Here is a 21,738-nt window from a genome sequence, read left to right on the forward strand (position 1 = left end):
TGGTGGCCTCATTTCCATGGATGGGTTGTACACGTCCACATTTGCTGCTCTCTTGGCTTGACTTCGGGTTACGGCACCGACAAAGTGGCAATGAAGATTCCCCACATCATTTCCTAGAAGAACGTCTGCAGGGAGGCCGCTCATCACACCGACCATGCATTGTTTGGCCCCAAAGCCATAATCCAGGGTCACACTCGCTCTTGGAATATATCTCTGGGTACCTCCAGCCAATTCAATGGCAATTCCTGGTCCCTTTTGAATTGCTTCTGGTTGAATTACTCGGGGATCGGCTATGGTGAGAAAAGCCCCAGTGTCACGGAAGCCAACAACTTTTTGACCATCCAGCACGACCTCCTGTAGATGTTTGTGCTGAAGATCAGAAGAACAGGTGGCTGGGGCTCGCACCCCATAGACTCCTGGTAGGGAAGCCAGGATATCAGAGTCACTTGGCAAGTCATCAGGCACTGAATCCATCTCTTCTCCAGGTGAGGGGGTCTGTAGATAATGAACAGGCAAAGGCGGTCTGTAGGTGTTCTGCCTCCGTACACCTGGACATTGGAATTGCATATGCCCGCGCTGCCCACATGCATAGCATCTGCGCTCTGGGATTCTTCCTCCACGTCGTAGTCCCAAAGGTGGAGCAGGAGTAATGCGAGGCACAGTCACACGAAGGTCACCATGAGTTGATGGTCTAGTGGGATGGTGAATATTGGAGGCAGAAGGACCAGGGGCCGCCAGCGTTGGGGGGCTGGTAGTGTTTTTCTCCCTGAGTAGTAATTTTTTCCACTGAGGCTTGATGGTGAGAGCCTCATCAGCTAGAGCTGCAGCTTCCTCCACTGTTGCTAGTCTCCTTTCACGCACCCATTCCCGGATCTCAGCGGGGCACTTAAAATAAAACTGCTCTTTTAGGATGACCTGCAGGAACGTTTCCCAGGTTATGGCCTCCTCTGCCTCCAGCCAGCGTTGACATATATGTTTGAGTTTGTGAGCATACATCTTGAAGGACACTTCCTCATCACAGGCTAAAGTACGGAACTGAGTCCTGTAAGTGTCTGGGGTCACAGCATAATGTTCTAGAATAGTCTGTTTAATCTCCGCATACTCACAGTTCAACCGAGGGTCCATAGCTCTATAGGCTGCGGCAGCTTCACCCTCTAAGAGCCCCACAAGATGTCGGACGCGCTCCCTTTCCGGGACTTCCATTAATCGACACTGATGCTCAAAGTCCAGGAAGAAGCCCTCAATGTCACCGGAAGCCTCATTAAACGGCTTGAAGTCTTTGCGGGACACTCTGGGGAGTTCCCTCATGGGGGATGCTGTGGGTACAGTCTGTCTGGAGCTTCTCGCTGCCTCCAAAGTGATCTCCCTCTCCAGCATTGCCCTCTCCTCCATCCTGCGCTGCCTCTTCTTGGCTGTGCGCATGACCTCCCTCTTATCTTCTATGGTAGCCTCTTCTCCCAGCAAGGCCATCTCCTCCTCGTACCACACAACCCACTGACTTTTTTGGGTATTTACCTCCGACTGCCGCCTTTCCTCTCTTTGCTGTGAGAATCCTTCCTCAGCATCATCTTGCAGGTGAACTGCTTCCAAAGCCTCAATCAGCTGCTCCTTGGAGAGTCCCTTGTAGCTGACTCCCAGTTCACGGGCCTTTGTTTGTAGGTTCACCGCAGTCCAGTTCTTGTACTCTGCGGTGCTGGTTCCAGATGTTGATGGGCCGTTGTCCTCCATTCCTTCTGCTCTGATCCCAGCGCTGCCAACCAGTTTGTGACGGGAGTATTTTCCAGAGCAAGGAGGGACAACAGGCCTGGGAATAATCCAACAGATTTATTGACCAAAAAACAGGAACAACACGAAGGTAATTTGCAGAGTCCCAAAATAAGTCCACAGGAAACGGATTCGGGGGCACCTCCCGACAATCCTTGTGCCAGATCACAAAACCATAGTCCTTTAAGAGTCCCAGAAATCCACCACGATCACACAGAGGCCGAAGCTTCCTCAGACAGCCTCGTCCTTCTCTTTTAGCATCCAACTCACATCTGATCTTAAAGCAAGAATGTATTGTCAGGGCTCCTGGGATCAGTCCATCTGAAGGGGGGTAGGGGTCACACCTACTATTCAATGGTTTGGTCCATCAGAAGATTCTAGAAATGTAAGGGCTCCACTTAGTCTACAGGATGTGTATTGTAGGTTATCTTCTGCTTAGGAAAACAATAGCCAAAGTTCCACTAGCTGTTGACACAAGCCTAAATTAGATTATGGTCCAGGTACATCACAAGACATTGCAAAGTATTGGGGGAAGGAGACATGGTTAATTTACAGCAAATGAACCAGAGGAAAGTTAAATGACATATTATACAAAATACAGGACAGGGCAAGACTACAAATCATGACAATCGTTTTAAAACAAAATATTCTTCAAAACACACACACACACATACATACATGTCAGTGAAAAATACAATTAGTATAGTGTGTGCAAAATTATGGACATGCATTTAATTAATAAATTATTATTTCATGGAAAAAAATTGTGTGGGGTCCCCCTATAATTTACAGCCAGCAATAGCTATGCAGACAGCTGAGAGCTGATATTTATAGCCTAGGAAGGGGCCACGGATAGTGGACTCCTTCCTGGCTACAAACACCAGCTCTCAGCCATCCCAGAAAAGGCGCATGTCTAAGATGCACCAATTCCGGCACTTAGCCTCTCTCTTCCCACTGCCCTGTAGCAGTGGCATATGGGGTAATAGTTGGGGTGTTGATGTCACCTTTGTGACATCAATCCCCAAGGTTAGTAATGAAGATGCGTCAATTAGACACCCCCATTACTAACCCCAAATAGTCAATAAAACACAGACACCTATTAAAAAATCCTTCATTTGAAATAAACACACAGACTCCTTTATTGTTCTTAATTAAACCATACTTACAACGTCTGCTAATTCCCCGAAGCCCTCGTTCTCCTGTAAAAAACATAAAATAATAAACCAACAATATACCATACCTGTCCAGCATTCTGTCCCACGCCATAATCCATATCTGGGGGATATACAGTTTGCCACCAGGACGGTGCTAAGATGCGACTGTTCCAGCTGAAAACTAATGGTGAATGAATGAAATGCTGCCAGCGCAGCCTCAGTGACTAGCGGTGATGTCACTGAGTCTGCGCATCCCTCACAGACTGAACTGAGATGAACTCTTGAGCATGGGAAAATGCCAGCTGGTTTTCCCACGCTCAAGAGTTCAGCGTGGATCAGGCTGTGAGGGAGCGCAGCATCAGTGACGTCACCACTAGTCACTGAAGCTGTTCTCACAGCCAGATAGAACTGTGCTCATGTCAGCGTGTTTTCATGGACCGTGTGTCCGTGTACAAAACACGGAGACGTGTCCATTTTAACACGGACACATGGCCCGCAACACATGCTGCACATGTGCACACGGACAACAGTTCACACTGTCGTCCGTGCTCACGGACAGCAACCGGGAAGAAGCGGCTACGGGGCAAGTGGGAAGAACCGGGCAAAGCTCCAGATTAGGCACATCTAATAGATGCGCCTTTTCTGGGCAGCTTGGGGCTGCTATTTTTAGGCTGGGGGGGCCAAGATCCATTGATCCCCTTACCAGCCTGGGAATATCAGCTCTCAGCTGTCGGCTTTAGTCAGGTTGGTTGTCAAAAATAGGGGGGACCCCACGCTGTTTTTTTAATTATTTATTAAATAATTAAAAAAACAGCGTGGGGACCCCTCTATTCTTCACAACCAACCTGTCTGAAGCTGACAGCTGAGGGTCGCAGCCCCCAGCTGTAAGCTTTGTCTGGTTGGTTCAGAAAATGAGGGGGACACCACGTCGGGTTTTCATTCATTTTGAATCACAGCCGTGGTCAGCACCAGCCGCCGGGAACAGCGCTTACTGTAGCCGCTTCTTCCCGGCGCCGTTCATATGGTCCTGATGCGGCACTCGTTCGGCACCCGGTTGCCACACGGAAGTACCACGTGTACACACGGAAACACGTCACGGATAGCTCCGGTACCGATGTGTGAAACTGGTCTAAGACAACTCATCTGAAGCAAATTTCTAAACTTTTAGGAGCTTCTACATGAATTTTTCAAGAAGACAAAACAGCTTTTCTTTTTAGACAAAGGCATTATTTCACAAAAGATGTTCTGTGGCTGTAGGTGGAAGGTGTCTGGCACGTGTAGTTGGTGTCCACATAAAACTCTTTTAATGGCCAATTATTTGTTACTTTAGGACCTACTAACATGGTTTACCAAAATGAAGGGTGAAGTTGGCTGAGCTTCATGACCCTGAGCTCCAGGCCGCTTTGAGGGGTTCATTAATTAATGCTGCTCCTTCATTCACAGCAAGCATGTCAACTTCTCAGTGCTCAGATTTCAAAGTCCGGAGAGCCAGCTGTGCCGGGAAATGATGAGTCCTTTCTCTCTCCATGTAATGCTAAAGCTTTTGAAATGGAAGCTGGGTTCAGCCTGCAGGAGATTAATGCAGGAAAATGCTTCTTTTTTGATAGGACACAGATGGCCGTAAGATTTTCAGAGACTGTTGACAGTCAGTGATGGTCGGCAGCTTGACTTCTTCCCAGTCTCCTCTTGGCCCTATGAGAGTGCGGACACAACATTTCTGTAATGATTATTAAGGCTCCTTTTTCTGAGATCACTTAACCCCTTAATGACCGGAGCTTTTTTCTGATTTTGTGTTTTCGTTTTTCGCTCCTTCTTTCCAGAACCATAACTTTTTTATTTTTCCATCAATATGGCCATGTGAAGGCTTGTTTTTGGCGGAACGAGTTGTTCTTTTGAACGACATCACTGGTTTTATCATGTTGTGTACTAGAAAACGGGAGCAAAGTTCCAAGTGCTGTGAAATTGCAAAAAAAGTACAATCTCACACTTGTTTTTTTGTCTGGCTTTTTTGCTAGGTTCACTAGATGCTAAAACTGACCTGCCATTATGATTCTCCAGGTCATTACGAGTTCATAGACACCAAACATGTGTAGGCTCCTTTTAATCTAAATGGTGAAAAAAATTCTAAAGTTTGCTAAAAAAAAAAAAATTGCGCCATTTTCCGATATCTATAGCGTCTCCATTTTTCGTGATCTCGTGTTGGGTGAGGCCTTATTTTTTGCGCACCGGGCTGACGATTTTAATGATGCCACGATTGTGCAGAGGTGTTCTTTTGAATGCAATGTTGCGGGGACCAAAATAACTAATTCTGGCGTTTCTATTTTTTTTCTCGCTACGCCGTTTAGTGATCAGGTTTTATTGATAGATCGGGCGATTCTGAATGCAGCGATACCAAATATGTCTATGTTTCTTTTTTTTATTGTTTTGATTGGGGCAAAAGGGGGGTTTTATGATTTTTTTCTTTTAATATATATTTTTTTTTAACTTTTGGCATGCTTCAATAGTCTCCATGGGAGACTAGAAGCTGCCATAGCTTGATCGGCTCTGCTACAGATAGGTGTTGCTCAGATCGCCTCTATGTAGCAGATTTAGGCTGGTTTCACATTAGCGCTTTTTAAGCGCACGCACGGCCGGGGGTAGCTCCGCCCCGAGTCGGCTCTCTGCCCGGCGTGCCCGCCCCTTGCTTGTAGCACCGCCTCCTAGCGCACAGCGGCGCCTGCGATCGGCGCACCCTATCTTTAGCATAGGGTGCGCAGATAGTGCGCAGGCCGTGCGCTAGTTGCGCTTTGACTTGCGCTGCGCACTTTTGACGGTGCGCCATGCGCGCCAAAATCCGAAAAGTTCGATTTTGGCGCGCACGGCGCACAGTCAAAAGTGCGCAGCGCAGGTCAAAGCGCAACTAGCGCACGGCCTGCGCACGATCTGCGCACCCTATGCTAAAGATAGGGTGCGCCGATCGCAGGCGCCGCTGTGCGCTAGGAGGCGGCGCTACAAGGGGCGGGCACGCCGGGCAGAGAGCCGGCTCGGGGGCGGAGCTACCACCGGCCGTGAGTGCGCTTAAAAAGCGCTAATGTGAAACCAGCCTTACTGCCTCGCTGTGAGCGCCGACCACAGGGTGGCGCTCACAGCAATCCGACATCAACAACCATAGAGGTCTCAAGGAGACCTCTGGTTGTTATGCTGACGAACCGATGACCCCCGATCACGTGACGGGGGTCAGTGGTACGCGTATTTACGGCCCGGTGGCCGGAAGCGCTTGTTAAATGCCGCTATCAGCGTTTGGCAGTGGCATTTAACTAGTTAATAGGCGTGGGTGGATCGCAATTCCACCCGCGCCTATTGCAGGCACATGTCAGCTGTTCAAAACAGCTGATATGTCCCGACTTTGATGCAGGCTCACTGCTGGAGCCCTCATCAAAGCAGGGGATACTGTCATCGGACGTACTATTCCGTCGGATGGCAGTAAGGGGGGTCGCCCTCCCAGGGCTGTGGGGTACTCGGTACCAGGCCGGTCTCTCTCAGAGGGAGGTGTCACAGCAGCGGTGACACGGTCCATAGCCCTGGGCACCCATGTAAAAGGGTTAAAGTGATGGAATAAAGTTTTTGAGTGGAAGATTCGTGACGACACCTGCGGTGTTCGGCAAAGGAGGTGTTAAGCCGACGCTGCAAGCAGATCCTCTGGGACAGATGGTGTGGTGCAGCAATGATGTTGTAGCCCTCCACAGGTAGGGCTGTTGGTCCCAGGGCAGTGTAGATAGGTGTTGGGGAAGAGGGTGCTGTGCTAGGCACCGGGATGAAGCAGTGCCGGAGAGTTTGTAGAAAGAAGGCAAGGACACAACAGGGTGCAGTTTCTTTACCTTTACTTTGGCTTGGCAAATGCAGGGGGAGGATCTGCTTGCAGCGTCGGCTTAACACCTTTGCCGAACACCGCAGGTGGCGTCACGAATCTTCCACTCAAAAACTTTATTCCATCACTTTAACCATTTTACATGGGCGCTAAGGGCCATGAACCGGGTCACCGCTGCTGTGACACCTCCCTCTGAGAGAGACCGGCCCGGTACCGAGTACCCCACAGCCCTGGGAGGGCGACCCATTTTGGCGTCACGAACAGGAGTTACGGAGCCCGGTGTCCCCGGGTCCTGTGTGCAAGAGACTGTGTTGTGTGCTATAGACTGTTTGTGAAAGTGCCGCCATTACCCCGCTGCTTGGCGCGCGCGGGAAACCAAAGAGGCGGGCCGTCGTGGGTGGAGCCTGCCGAGAAGTGCGAAACAGTGAAGGACCACGTGGGAAGAGGACAGCGCGCGAGAAGTGAGGAGCTGAGGCCTGCAGCCGGTAAGCCTGCTCAACCCCGGGGCCTGGCTAACGTTAACTAGGGGGGGAAGAGAATGTCAGAGGCACGTGCCGATGCAGCAGCGAACGCCCCCGCCAGCCCCTCAGCGCCGCAAGATGCAGGGCCCAACGCGGCTGCGGCTCCAATAGCACCCACCGCAGCGGTCCCCATAATGCTGCTGTCTATGCCTTACATACCGGGAGCAGCATGGCTACCGCAGTATTCAGGGGAGTCACATACCCTGAGTGACTTCAAAGAGAGACTGTACAGTTTGTTTGAAGTATACCCTCTGTCTGAAAGCCAGAAGGTGAACATCCTTATTGGGCAGCTAACAGGTGCAGCAGAGAGAGGTAAAAGCCTGGCAGGACACTGATAGGAGACTGTTAAAAAGATCCTGGCTAAGCTAAGAAGCACCTTTGACACCCGCACTGCCACTGATATCAAGATGAGATTCTTTGGGTGTAAGCAGAAAGCGCAGGACAGTATATGGGACTATGCTCTTAACCTGCAGGAGGCGCTGCGAGCCGTCAAGCAGATTGACCCAGACAGTGTGAAAGATGGAGGCAGACTGCTAAAGGAGCAATTCATTGAGGGACTTCTATCCACTACCCACAGAGCACAGCTGCGCATCATAGCCCTACAAAACCTTGACCTAGACTTTGCTGATTTCAAAGACAGGGCTATCTGGGTGCTGCATGAACCAAATGTCAGCCGTCCAGCGCCCCCTAGGTGCCCAGCGATTACATACCACCAGGAAGCAACATCTTTCCCTTCCATCCCTGTGGAGGCTGATGCACAGACTCTGGTCAAAGATCCATCTGCAGAACTGCGTCTTCAGGTCCAGGAGTTGACCAAGGATATGTGTGGCGCCCCTGAGGCTCAGTCACCACAGAGGTACTGCACCTTCTCCTAAGGTGTATTGCCCCACCATCCAGGTAAGGTGGGAACTCCTTTCCACGCTGCAACACTCACACCCCACACACCAGGGTAGTTCTGTACAACCACATTGCGGTTCAGTGCTTAGAGAGTAGCAGAGCACCTTTGGTGGTTCCCTGCTTGGAACACTGGACGTGCTGGGAGGTGGGTGGAGTTAGAATACATAAAAGACTGGGAAGGTTTAGAATTAGGGGGTCAGTCTGCAAAGGCAGTCCCTTAGGGGAGTCCATGAGGGAAGTCTGAGAAGGAAGCCACTCGGAGAGGAGTGGGGATCCCTGGAAGAAGGGATGGAGGAATGTTATGATAGAGTCACCGTAGGAGGCAGACACAAAAATAGGAGCTACGTCCAGAAAACCAGAGAAGTTGGCAACTATCAGATTGCAGACCCCTGAACCTATTAACACAACTAGCAGTAGCCGTGGGGGGTTCCTACGATGCCCTAGACCCCTCAATCACAGCCGGAGAGCTACATAGCCTAAAGACAGAAAAGGAAATCTAAACTGCCCCAGAGCAGACCCCAAAGTAAAAGGCAGCCCCCAACATATAATGACGGTGAAGCAAGATGAAAAAACACTCACACAGATAGAAAGATAGGCTGAGCAAACGATGGGGCCCAAACTAATCTAAACAGGACAGGAAAGGAAGGTTACTATCTGCAATCTGCCAAAACCCTGTAAAAGACAAAAGCCAACCAGCTGATATGGAAAAAGGCCCTGAAGCAGCTAGGCTTCAAAAACTAAATCAGCACTCAGGTATTTTCAGAAGACAGAGCTAAAGGAATTCAGCTCACCCCAGCAGGGAATGGCAGAAATCCAGAAAAACAAAGCAAACGAACTCAAAGCACAAATGCAAAAGGTAGAGCAGAAAACTTAGCTTAAGAAGAACAGGAATTCAGACTGGTCTCCAAGGATCCCACAGAGAAATTACCCGCAGGGCAGAAGGGCGTCGACAGCCTTATATCCAGTCAGAAACTCCACTCAGCCAGTCATCATCATTAGTCTCAGATGCCTGATAATCAGGCTCATTACCTTTCCTTACCAGAAGAGGGAGTTCCTCGGGCCTCAGTGTGGAAGAGAAAAATGAACTCACAACAGTACCTCCCCCTTGAGGAGGGGTCACCGAACCCTCAACCACGCCACCAGGGCGATCAGGGTGAGCCCGATGAAAGGCACGCACCAATCTTTTGGCATGAATATCAGAGGCAGAGACCCAGGAATTATCCTCCTGACCATAACCCTTCCACTTAACCAAATACTGGAGTCTCCGTCTAGCCAGACGGGAATCCAGTACTTTCTCTACCTCATATTCCATGTTACCTTCAACCAATACAGGATCTGGAGGTGCCACCCCCGGAACAACAGGTTCAACAAACCTCTTCAACAAAGACTTATGGAACACATTATGGATTTTAAATGTGACAGGAAGAGCCAAACGAAAAGAGACCGGATTAATAATCTCCAAAATCTTGTAAGGTCCAATAAATCTAGGCTTAAACTTAGGAGAAGCCACCTTCATAGCAATATTTTTTGATGATAACCACACCATATCACCAACCTTAAACTGGGGACCAATGGTCCTATGTCGGTTGGAAAACCGCTGGGCCTTTTCCTGGGAGAGAGATAACTTATCTACCACTTGGTCCCAGATCTGGTGCATTCTCTCCACCACAGTGTCAACACCTGGGCAGGCAGAGGGCTCCACCTGCCCTGAAGAAAATCGAGGATGAAACCCAAAGTTACAAAAAAAAGGTGACATCAAAGTGGCAGAACTAGCTCTATTATTTAAAGCAAATTCGGCCAAGGGCAAAAATGAAACCCAATCATCCTGATCAGTGGAAATAAAACATCTCAAATATGACTCCAAGTTCTGGTTTGTTCTCTCTGTCTGCCCATTGGTCTGAGGGTGAAACGCAGAGGAGAAGGACAACTGAATTCCCAGCTTGGAACAGAAAGTTCTCCAAAATCTAGACACAAACTGAACTCCTCTGTCAGATACAATGTTCTCAGGAATCCCGTGCAAGCGAACCACCTGTTGAAAAAACAGGGGCACCAACTCAGAAGAGGGCGGCAACTTAGGGAGTGGTACAAGATGAACCATCTTAGAGAACCTATCACAAATCACCCAAATAACAGTCATCCTTTGAGAGACAGGCATATCAGAGATGAAATCCATTGAAATATGGGTCCATGGCCTCTTGGGGACAGGCAAAGGCATCAACAACCCACTAGAGCGAGAACACGATTTAGACCGGGAGCACGTCCCACAGGACTGCACAAAATTCCTGACATCACGAGACAAGGAGGGCCACCAAAAGGACCGACTCACCAGATCTCTAGTACCAAAAATACCTGGATGACCAGCCAAAGCAGAGCAATGAACTTCAGACATCACTCTCTTCTTCCACTGGTCAGGAACATACAACTTTCCACTGGGACAACGCTCAGGTTTGTCCTCCTGGAACTCTTCCAGAGCACGTCTCAAATCGGGCGAGATGGCAGAAAGAACCACCCCTTCGCCTAAGATGGTAGCAGGCTTGGTCACCACAGGAGAATCAGCAAATAAGCTCCTAGAGAGGGCGTCAGCCTTGACATTCTTAGTTCCAGGAAGAAAAGAAGCCACAAAATCAAAACGTGTGAAAAACAAGGCCCACCTAGCCTGTCTATGGTTCAAGCGCTTAGCCGACTCTAGGTAAATCAAATTCTTGTGGTCAGTGAGGACCACGACTTGATGCTTAGCTCCCTCTAACCAATGTCTCACTCCTCAAATGCCCATTTCATGGCCAAGAGTTCCCGATTCCCCACATCATAGTTACATTCAGATGGAGAGAACTTTCGGGAAAAGAAAGCACAGGGATTCATTTTAGATGTTACAGGATCCTTTTGGGACAAAACAGCTCCTGCACCAATCTCAGAAGCATCCACCTCTACCTGGAACGGAAGTGAGACATCAGGCTGCCGCAAAACCGGGGAGGAGGTGAATCTTCGCTTCAGCTCCTGAAAGGAAGAAACAGCCTCCGGAGACCAATTTAACACATCAGCACCCTTCTTAGTCAAATCAATCAATGGCTTGGCAATACTAGAAAATTTTGCTATAAATTTCCGATAAAAATTAGCAAAACCCAAAAACTTCTGGAGGGCCTTCAAAGAAGTGGGCTGAACCCAATTGTAAATGGCCAGTACCTTGGCCGGGTCCATTTCAATAGTTGACGGAGACAAAATAAATCCCAAAAAAGAAATCCTCTGTACTCCAAAAAGGCATTTAGATCCTTTGACATACAGGGAATTCTCCCTCAAGATCCGGAACACAGTCCGAATATGTTCCACATGAGAATCCCAATCCTTGGAGAAAATCAAAATATCATCCAGATAGATAATCAAAAATTTATCGACAAAATCTCGGAAAATATCGTTCATGAAGCACTGGAAGACAGAAGGGGCATTAGTGAGCCCAAAAGACCAGGGGAAGAGTCTTGAGGAGATCATTTGCATATTCCCAGTGCCTTCTGGGATAAGTGAAGAGTCTCCGCGAGCTCAACGATCACTGGGTTTTTGCCGTTGCAGCTGAAAAGAGGAAATCGGAAAAACCACGCGCCTATCGGGGCGCGAACTTTGGCTCATCTTTCATCGTTTTTAAGAAATCTCAAGATGGAAGAGGCCAGGAGCCATTTGGTGAGCTGCATTTCTTGCTACATGTTCACAGATTTACCAGTGGAAAACCAAACTTCACATGCCACAAATGCAAGCTTGTGACCCTGTTGGAGGAAAAGTTGCAAAATCTCGAAGAGAGGTTAGCTACGTTGAAGATCATTAAGGAAGGTGAAGAGTTCTTGGACAGAGCAGAATTATCTCTTCATGTTACGGAAAGAGAAGAAATTCGAAGTGTACCTGAAGAAACAGAGGAATGGAGACATGTGACCCAGAGAAGCAGGAGGATCAGGAGGCAGTCAGCACCCATACTGCTCAGAAACCAGTACCAGGCTATCACGCAGGAAAACGATGAAGAAATACATCAGGATAAGACTTTGCCAACAAACAGCAACCTTGTACGCCTTCAGAGTCCTCCTGGATGGAGAAAGAAACTCTTTATGCATCAAATGGCCAAGTTCTCCAAAAAATATGACATAGTTGTCATGGGAGATTTCAACTATCCAGACATTTGTTGGGAATCTCTCTCAGGCAAAACTAACAGGTCAAGGAAATTCTTATCCTCTCTTGCTGACAACTTTATCTTCCAAAAGGTAAAGGAGAAAACAAGGGGAACTGCTACCTTGGATCTAATCCTTATAAACAGGGAGGAAATGGTTGAGGAGGTAAAAGTGGCTGGGACCCTAGGAGGTAGCGACCATGCTATTTTAGAATTTTGGATAACTAGAGGCGGAAGACCTGTGAAGACTCAGACGTCAAGGTTAGATTTCAGAAAGGCAGATTTTAAGGGATTCAGAAAGAGAATTGGAGGGATCCAATGGCTGGATATCCTTAAAGACAAAAATGTCCAGGAAGGATGGGAAATCTTGAAAAATGAAATTCTCAAAGCACAGCTGTTAACAATTCCGAAAAGAGGGAAGAATAGGAAGTAGGAAGCATTTAAGGAAACCAGGATGGATGAACACAGAACTTAAGCACATGCTAAAAAGGAAGAAAAAAATGTTTATAAAATGGAAAGAGGGAGGCATATCTAAAGAAGAATATAATGCTGTCTGCAGAACCTGCAGGGCACAAATCAGATTATCTAAAGCTGAAAATGAATTGAGGCTTGCAAGAGATGTCAAAAGCAATAATAAAGGATTTTGGGGATATGTCAAAAGTAAAAGAAAAGTCAAAGATGCTATAGGATTTTTACAGGATGAAAATGATGAAATGGTAAGACAGGATGTTGAGAAGGCTGAACTTTTAAATTCCTATTTTGCATCTGTTTTCTCTCAGAAAAGAAATGTAACATCAACTGTTATTCACTGTCCTATTAAGGGAATAGAAGAATCCAGGATATCTATAAACAGAAAGATAGTGAGGAAACACTTAGCTAACCTAAATGAATTCAAGTCTCCAGGTCCAGATGAATTACACCCCAGAGTACTGAAGGAGATAGCAGAAGAAATTTTTTAACCCCTCTCCATAATCTTTGAAAATTCTTGGAGAACAGGAGAAGTGCCAGAAGACTGGAGAAGAGCAAATGTTGTTCCTATCTTCAAAAAGGGGAAGAAGGTGGACCCAGGCAACTATAGGCCGGTGAGTCTGACTTCTATACCAGGAAAGATCTTTGAACAAATTATTAAACAACATGTATGTCAATACCTGGATAAGAATGAAGTGATTAAACAGAGTCAGCATGGGTTTGTAACTAATAAGTCATGTCAGACTAATTTAATTTCCTTCTATGACGGTATTACTGATTGGGTGGATCAAGGAAATGCTGTAGATATAGTATATCTTGACTTCAGCAAAGCATTTGACAAAGGCTCTCATACAATCCTTATTGAAAAAATGACTAAGTATGGAATGGACAAGGCAACTGTTAGGTGGATTCATAACTGGCTTAGTGATCGGACCCAAAGAGTGGTCGTAAATGGCTGCACATCCAGTTGGAAGAATGTCTCAAGTGGGGTACCACAGGGCTCTGTCCTGGGCCCTGTATTGTTCAACATCTTTATCAACGATTTAGATGAAGGAATTGAGGGTAAACTGATTAAATTTGCTGATGACACAAAGCTAGGAGGGATAGCTAATACTAGAGAAGAGAGAGAGAGGATTCAAAAAGATTTAAATAAACTGGAGAAGTGGGCAGCAACTAACAGAATGGTTTTTAACAGGGAGAAATGCAAAGTACTACATCTGGGCAATAAAAATGAAAAAAGCATATATAGAATGGGAGGAATAGGGCTAAGTGACAGCACATGTGAAAAAGACTTGGGTATACTAATAGATCACAGACTGAATATGAGTCAACAGTGTGATGCAGCAGCAAAAAAGGCAAATGCAATTCTAGGATGTATTAACAGAAGCATACAGTTTAGATCACGTGAAGTAATTATTTCCCTCTACTCCTCTTTGGTCAGACCTCATCTGGAATATTGTGTCCAATTTTGGGCACCACATTTTAAAAAAAAGACATCAACAAACTGGAGCAAGCTCAGAAAAGAGCGACCAGAATGGTGACCGGTCTGCAAACCCTGTCTTATGAGGAAAGGTTGCAGGATTTGGGAATGTTTAGTTTGCATAAGAGAAGACTGAGAGGAGACTTAATAGCAGTCTACAAATATCTAAAGGGCTGTCACATTGTAGAAGGATCAACTTTATTCTAATTTGCACAAGGAAAGACTAGAAGCAATGGGATGAAGCTGAATGGGAGGAGACACAGATTAGATATTAGAAAAAACTTTTTGACAGTTAGAGTGATCAATGAGTGGAACAGGCTGCCACGAGAAGTGGTGAGTTCTCCTTCAATGGAAGTCTTCAAACAGAGGCTGGACAGACATCTAACTGGGATGATTTAGCGAATCCTGCTTTGAGCAGGGGGTTGGACCAGATGGCCCAGGAGGTCCCTTCCAACTCTACGATTCTATGATTCTAAAAGGCATCACCAGGTACTCAAAATGTCCCTCTGGAGTATTAAACGCCGTCTTCCATTCATCCCCATGCTTAATGCGAATAAGATTATACGCCCCCCTGAGGTCAAGCTTGGTAAACCAGCAAGCACCTTTAACTCTGGAGAATAGATCCGAAATCAGGGGTAACGGATACTGAAATTTAACAGTAATTTTGTTGAGGGCACGATAATCAATACAAGGTCTTAATGATTCATCCTTTTTGGCTACAAGAAAAAAACCGGCACCTAAGGGTGACGAGGAAGGTGTAATATGACCTTTCTCCAACGCCTCCTTAATATAGGATCGCATAGCCTCGCGCTCGGGTACAGATAAATTGAAGAGCCGACCCTTGGGAAATTTACACCCCGGGCTCAGCTCAATTGCACAGTCATAACTCCTATGAGGAGGCAGAGACGCAGACTCATTCTCACTAAATACATCATAAAAGTCCGCCAAATAATCAGGAACATCATGCGACTGAGGAGAGGTGGAAAACACCGGAGCCTCATTAAAGGCACACCGACAACCCCAACTCACCACAGACACAGATTTCCAATCCAAAACTGGATTATGAATTTGTAACCAGGGAAACCCCAGAACAATGGTATCATGCAGATTATGCAACACCAAAAATCTGCAATTTTCTTGATGGTCTGGGGCGACCCGCATTACCACCTGGGTCCAAAACTGAGGTTTATTTTTAGCCAAAGGAGTAGCATCAATCCCCCTCAAAGGGATAGGCGTCTGCAGAGGTGTCATCGGAAATCCACAACGTTTAGCAAAATCCAAGTCCATTAGGTTTAGGGCTGCTCCCGAATCCACAAAAGCCTTGGAGGAAAATGTGGACAGGGAGCAGATCAGAGTAATAGCCAGAAGAAACTTAGGTTGAACACCACCAACAGAAAACGTGTGTGCAAAGCGTTTCTCTCGTTTAGGACAGACAGAAATAAAATGCGAGGCATCTCCACAGAAAAAACACAACTTATTACGCCTTCTGAACTCCTGACGCTGCTCTCTGGACAAAACTCTATCACATTGCAGAGGTTCAGACATTTGTTCAACAGTTGGCAACACCTCTCGTGCAGTTTTGCGTTCGCGCAAACGCCGATCAACCTGAATGGCTAATGACATAGAATCGTCAAGACCAGAGGGGACAGGAAATCCCACCATAGTATCTTTTACGGCTTCTGACAAACCCTTCCGAAAGAGAGCAGCCAAGGCATTATCATTCCAGGTAGTAAGTACCGCCCACTTTCGGAATTTTTGACAGTACAATTCTGCAGAATCTCGACCCTGGTTCAATGCCAGCAGGGTCTTTTCAGCCTGATCAATGGCATTAGGTTCGTCATACAACAACCCCGAGGCTTAAAAGAATGCGTTCACATTAGTCAGAATAGGATCATCTGGTTTCAAAGAAAACGCCCAATCCTGGGGATCGCCACGCAGCAAAGAGATGACAATTTTAACCTGCTGCGCGGAGCTCCCTGACAAGTTAGGCTTCAAGGCAAAAAATAATTTACAATTATTTTTGAAATTCAAAAATTTAGACCGATCCCCAAAAAATACATCAGGTGTAGGAATCTTTGGTTCAGCGGCATGTGAATGAGCAAGGTAGGCGGAAATTCCCCACACTTCCGCAGCGAGCTGCTCCACACGATCAGACAATTGCTTTATCTCCATTGAGAGAAAAAAAAATTCCCCCTACGGCCTCAGAGATATAGAGGAAAAAATATACACACTTTTTTTTTTTTTTTTACAATTCTTTCCTGCTATTGAGTACCCTAGGATCTGCGGTATGGCGGGTGATTCTGTTATGATAGAGTCACCGTAGGAGGCAGACACAAAAATAGGAGCTACGTCCGGAAAACCAGAGAAGTTGGCAACTATCAGATAGCAGACCCCTGAACCTCTCAACACAACTAGCAGTAGCCGTGGGGGGTTCCTACGATGCCCTAGACCCCTCGATCACAGCCGGAGAGCTACATAGCCTAAAGACAGAAAAGGAAATCTAAACTGCCCCAGAGCAGACCCCAAAGTAAAAGGCAGCTCCCAACATATAATGACGGTGAAGCAAGATGAAAAAACACTCACACAGATAGAAAGATAGGTTGAGCAAACGATGGGGCCCAAACTAATCTAAACAGGACAGGAAAGGAAGGTTACTATCTGCAATCTGCCAAAACCCTGTAAAAGACAAAAGCCAACCAGCTGATATGGAAAAAGGCCCTGAAGCAGCTAGGCTTCAAAAACTAAATCAGCACTCTGGTATTTTCAGAAGACAGAGCTAAAGGAATTCAGCTCACCCCAGCAGGGAATGGCAGAAATCCAGAAAAACAAAGCAAACGAACTCAAAGCACAAATGCAAAAAGTAGAGCAGAAAACTTAGCCTTAGAAGAGCAGGAATTTAGACAGGTCTCCAAGGATCCCACAGAGAAATCACCCGCAGGGCAGAAGGGCGTCGACAGCCTTATATCCTGTCAGAAACTCCACTCAGCCAGTCATCATCATTAGTCTCAGATGCCTGATAATCAGGCTCACTACCTTTCCTTACCAGAAGAGGGAGTTCATCGGGCCTCAGTGTTGAAGGGAAAAATGAACTCACAACAGAGGAAGGAGTGCTGCAGCTGCCTCAGTGACCCGAGCCAGCTGGCTCGGGAAAGGAAGGAAGGAAGAAGGACACTGATCTGTAACCTAAGCATCCATAAGAAAGAGAGAATAGTACAGAACGAAGGAGAATAGAACAGAGAGGACGTGGGTTGGAAGGAAGCACCCTGCCTATAGATTCTAAGCGCAAGGCCGGGGCCCGGTCTCTGAGGTTGTATGGACACTTATGGTTCTGCAGCAGACACCGGTGGAGTAGTTGGCTGTAAATGCACTACTTCCATCTAAGACTTGGGGCACAACAGCATTTGGATAGAGAGACGGGACTCATGAGAAGGGAGTCCCCGAAGCAGGCTATAGCTGTCTGCCGTACAAGGAGAGTTCTTGGGAACATCTGATCAGAGGAACTCCAGTGTAACTCAGTACTAGGAGATTTTCACACTTTAAGGCGCTATAGAGGAGACGTTCAGAAAGGTACATGTTGGCGGAGTGTTGGAGGGGAGTCTACCATCTTGCCTGGAGTTTGACTGAGTCTCTGACCTGGAGGACACGGCCCGGAGGCAGGCACCTGTGTGCACTACAGACTGTGAGTAAAGCTTTGGAACTACAAGCCCCGGTGTCCTCCATTCATTATCGCGCCTACACCCCCTCAGCACCACTACATCTGGGTACCAGCTCCTACACTGCCTGCGCTTCTCATCATCCATTACACCTACATTGCCCTGGGGCTACAGCTCCACCTGTGGGGAGCTTCACCATCTTGGCTGCCACACACCTCCAGCCCCAGAGGATCTGCAGGCAGTGTCGGCTTAACACCTCACTTGCCGAACACCACAGGTGGCATCACAAACTATTCATTCAAACTAGCTACAATACAAATTTCCCCCATTACTTGGGCGCCCAGGGCCACGGACCGGGTCACCGCTGCTGTGACACATCCCACTGACACCGGCCCGGTACCGAGTACCCCACAGCCCTGGGAGGGCGACCCATATGGCTGCACTTGCTAAAACCGTGCAGTCCCTGCAGGTATCCTCCAAGGAGAAGATCCAGCTGGCTTCCAGTCCAGAGTATGTCCCGTGGCTAAAGAAGAAGAGGATCCCACCACTCCGAGGGAGAACCAACGATCACTATGACCAGGACGGACGTCCCATCTGTCGTCACTGCCACAAGGCAGGCCACCTTGCAAGATTCTGTTATTTAAACGAGCAACCCCTGGGGCAAAGGGCCAACCCCCAGGAGCAGGACCACAAGGCCCAAAGAACTGGCGAGCCAAGTATGTTGGAGGGCGACCGCTCCTCCCAGTGGTGATTGACGGCATCCCCATGAACGCTTTGCTGGACACTGGCTCCCAGGTGACGACTATGCCCTATATCCTTTACAAGCGGTATTGGGCTGATTCTGAACTTACTTGCGGCCCAAGTGATGAACTCACAGTAGTTGCCAGTAATGGTCAGTCTTTACCGCAAGTGGGATGTAAAGAAATTACTGTTAAAGTGGGTCGAGTAGAGTTAAAGTCTCAAGGTCTGATAGTTGTAGACATTGATCGATGAGAATGTAACCCAATGATGTCTCTAGGTACCAATGTGAATGAAAATTGTCTTTCCGAGGTTATTGTCTTGTTACAACAGGTGGCTGAGACTGCTGGTTACAGTGAACGAGTCCTGCAGAAGGAGATCAAGGCCCTGATGCAAAGACAGCAAGTAGAACTCTCTGGCGGAGAAATTGGCAGCGTCAGAGTGATTCTTTCCCCATTGCAATACCCCCCAGATGTGAAATGTTGATTTGGTGTCGGGCAGCATAGGCCTCAGAGGAAAAGATTACCAGGCATTGGTAGAACCCGTGTACTCTGACAGCCGGCCCACTGTCCTGACAGCCAGAGGGGTAGTTGATGTCCGTAAAGGGAGAGTACCTGTACATCTCTTGAATTGTGGGGAGGAGGAGGCCACAATACCTCGGTATGCCACAGTTGCTAAGCTGCTTACTGTCAGTAACAACTGTTATGGGCTCATTTTCTGCTCCACCAGTTGAGAGTTCCCCTTCCGGTCTCCCTCTGGTGGTGACGGGAGGTAGTGAGGTTGGTTTAAGTGGTAGTGATCTGCCACCTGTTGAGGAAGATAATGATTGGATCTCTGGAGTATCAGACTGGATATAAGACAGCCGACGCCCTATCCTGCTGCTGGTGATTCAGTCTGCTTCTCAGGTCTAGGACTCAGCTCTGTTCCAGTCTTTCAAGATAAGTTTGTTTTTTGCTAATGATCACACTTGCTCTTGTTGGTCTTTTCAGTTTTTTGTGTGGTCAGCCAGCCCGGCTGGGCTGTGCTGAATTTCCACTCTTATTTGCCAAATTGCCTTTTTTTTGTCCCTTGTTAGATTGGCCTCTTTTTGCTCTGTCTCAGAATATTTCAGAGTGCTGATATAGTGGGAGAAGTCTAGTGACTTCAGGGTTAATTTTGCTATCAGTTGTGTTGGACATTTTGTAGGGTTTTTTGGCAGACTGCAGACAGTGTGTTTCCTTTCCTGTCCTTTCTAGTTAGTCGGTCCCCATCGTTTGCTCAACCTATTTTCCTGCCTGTGTTTGTGTTTTCATCTTGTTTCACCGTCAATACATGTGGGGGGCTGCTCTCTGCTATCTGCTCTGGGGCAGATAGTTTTCCTCTTTTCCTGCTTTAGGCTTATGTAGCTCTCCGGTTATGACGAGGCGTCTAGGACCAACGTAGGAACGCTCCACGACTGCTACTAGTTGTGTGGTTAGAATCCGGGATCTGCAGTCTGCATAGTTACCAACCTCTTTGGTTTTCTGAGACTTAGCTTGTGTTGTTATTTTCTCCTCGGCTACCCGTTCATAACAAACAACGCAATGCAGGCAGCAGAGCCCTTGGTCTCATCCGACCAGGTGGAGGACAATGGCTCTGTCAAGCAGCTGGAGGAGTGGTGTCAGAAACTGCAGGTGGGGACTGACTCCACCCCTTCATACCAAAAGAATGGGGTTTACAGAGTGACTCAGGAGTATGAGCGGGTATTCAGTAAACATCCTCTAGATTTTGGGAAGGCAAAAGGGGTTCAACACCATATCCCCACTGGAGATCATCCACCCATAAAAGAAAGGTACCGGCCTATACCCCCAACACAATACCAGTGTGCCAAAGGTATGTTGCGGGAAATGAAGGAGGCTGGGGTGATCACAGACAGTTGTAGCCCCTGGGCAGCTCCCATAGTCTGTGAAAAAGAAGGATGGTACCATGAGAATGTGTGTTGATTACAGGAAAATTTATAGCATTACACATAAAGTGTAACAACCCTGTGTCATGTCGGACGCTATTCACACCACAGCGTCCGGCAGGCAGAGGTAGTTCCACCTCCGTCCACTATAGCCTCAGTGGCGCCGGCTTGATCTTCAGGCTCTCGGGGGTTAATCTTGCTGGAGACCAGGTTGGATGTTTAGTCACGCCCACGGTCTTTAAATAGTCATGCTGGCCTATGGGCGTCGCCGATTATAGCTTGTGTTTCATACCAAGTGGTTCCGGTCTGGAGTGGAGGTGTTGAAGAGAGAGATTCGTATCTGGTGGCGTATGATCCGTTGTATCCTTTCTCCTTCCCATATTTGTGTTAAGTTGTGCCCTGTTCACATTACTGTATATTCCTGTGTGCGTGCGGCGCTGTGCAGTTTAAGTTCTCCCTGTCTTTCATTATTTGTGTGGGGGCTTTGGTGGTGTGTCTCCTCACTGGGTGGAGGGTTAAGCGCAGGGCTGAGCAGGAGATACGGAAAGGTTGGAGGCTCAGGCATTTGCACCATCAGCAAAAACCCTGGGTGGAGGGTCAGACAGGGTTTCCTCTAGTGAGAGGGACACCACAGGGGCCCCGGGTATTTCAGCCTTAGTCGACCTAAGCCCCGCGTGACATTATAATCGGCCCACATTTTTCAGGAGTCCATGAATCCTTTAGATTCCATAACCCGCCAGTTGGCGGCGCTGTCCTTACAGGTCTCCGAGTTGAAAGGGGCAGTTCTGCAGCAGGGCCTGGTAGTAGCAAAGGTGCAAACTGCATCTGCAGGTATCGGTGCAGAGCCGAAGATTCCGCTGCCAGAACGATTTTCAGGGGAACGCAGCAAATTTGTCATATTTCGGGAGGCCTGCAAGTTATACTTCCGCATGCGCCCTATCTCCTCAGGTAATGAGGCTCAGCGGGTAGGGCTGGTGTTGTCATTACTGAGTGGTGACCCCCAAGCATGGGCATTTTCCTTACCAGCTGACTCTGCTACATTTCATTCTGTCGATGTTTTTTCTGCCCTCGGGCTCATTTACGATGATCCTGACAGACTGGCTCTAGCGGAATCTAAAATCCGCGCCCTCCGCCAGGGGGAGCGCTTG

Source organism: Dendrobates tinctorius, unplaced genomic scaffold, assembly GCF_039654945.1.
Source record: "Dendrobates tinctorius isolate UK_male_01 unplaced genomic scaffold, ASM3965494v1 ptg000473l, whole genome shotgun sequence".
Taxonomy (NCBI): domain Eukaryota; kingdom Metazoa; phylum Chordata; class Amphibia; order Anura; family Dendrobatidae; genus Dendrobates; species Dendrobates tinctorius.